Genomic DNA, 1,267 nt, shown 5'->3' with positions numbered 1-1,267 from the left:
TTTTTTTTTTTTTTGTGTGTGTGTGTGTGTTTTTTTGCCAGCTCAGCCCACCCTCAGGGTGGGGGCTGGCATGGCATGTGGTGCCAGGGATTGAACCATGGTCCTCTGTGCCTACCTAAGCTTGCCTAAGCAGACACTTTAGATTGCTCAGCCATCCCACCAGCCCCTCTCCTATCTTCTTCATCACTTTCCCAAAGTTCACGTAATGTTCCTTTGTCCTTTAGCCTTGCCTCTAACCTCTTCCTTGTCTTCTATTTCTGTATTTTTTCCCTTCCAACCCCCTTTAAGTTTCTCCCCTGAGGATAAAATTGTCATGTTCATGGCATACTTACTGTATACAATTTTCTGGTTTTAGATTTTGTTATATAACCACAAATATAATTCACGTGGTTGTGTTTGATGCTATCATTCCTGCTGATCTTACTTTAGCCAACATGGCATACTTGCTCCAATCAGTTGTTCTTCCTGCTACACTGAGACTGAGATTGGCTGAGGGTCAGAAGCTCAGAACCATCACTCCCTTATTTGTAGTACTTTTCTTAAGGAGTCTGAAATCATTCTGTTTCTTGATCCACCGTTAATGATCCTCCTCCTTCTCATCATCTGTCTCCTCATCCCCTGTTAGCTTTTAAAGGCTTTTTAAAAAAACTTTCTGCAAAGCTTTGAGTCCCAGAGGGACTCAGTCCTTCTTGGCAGCTGCCTTCTTCAAGACAGCCAGCACGTTGCTCAGCGCCTCACGCTTCCTCAGGGATGTACATCCTCCCCCTTTTCTTGATAAATTTGAGGGTGCATTTGTCCTTGGAGACCTTGAGCAGCTCCATGGCCACTTGTAAGGGGCCAAGCCACACTCCTCCCGGATCATGTCCCACACAAGCTTGGTATGTTTGGTGAGGCATCTGCAACGGTGGCTGTGCTTCGGTTTGCTCACATTCTTAGTCACCTTGTGGCTCTTGTTGAGGTCCACGGCCATGGGATCATGTAGGGCCATGGCTACTGTTCTTCAGTAGTTGCTATGGTGGAAGGACTCTTATGAAGTCTTTTTATCCCAAGTTCTGAAGGTTTTTTTTTTTTTTTGTATGGGGAATTGAACTCATGATCTTGCACTTGACAGGAAGGCACTTATGCACTGAGCTATCTCTCTAGCCCCCAAAGTTCTAAACTTTCACAGTATGTAGTAGAAGGAGAATGGACTAAGGGGTGGGACCAGAGCAGAGACCCGTAGCGGGCTGCTGCAGTGATCCCGGGGTGGCAAGAGCGGGTGTGGTGG

At 46.3% G+C, this 1,267-nt stretch overlaps 1 pseudogene; it reads right to left on the bottom strand.

Moving 5' to 3' along the window:
• Positions 1–679: 679 nt before the first annotated feature.
• LOC101568582 lies at positions 680–988 on the bottom strand (annotated as a pseudogene).
• Positions 989–1,267: the final 279 nt, after the last annotated feature.

Source organism: Octodon degus, unplaced genomic scaffold (assembly GCF_000260255.1).
Source record: "Octodon degus isolate 3935 unplaced genomic scaffold, OctDeg1.0 scaffold00083, whole genome shotgun sequence".
NCBI classification, from domain to species: domain Eukaryota; kingdom Metazoa; phylum Chordata; class Mammalia; order Rodentia; family Octodontidae; genus Octodon; species Octodon degus.
Note: the sequence above shows the minus strand (reverse complement) of the source record. Positions and strands in the feature narration are given on the sequence as shown.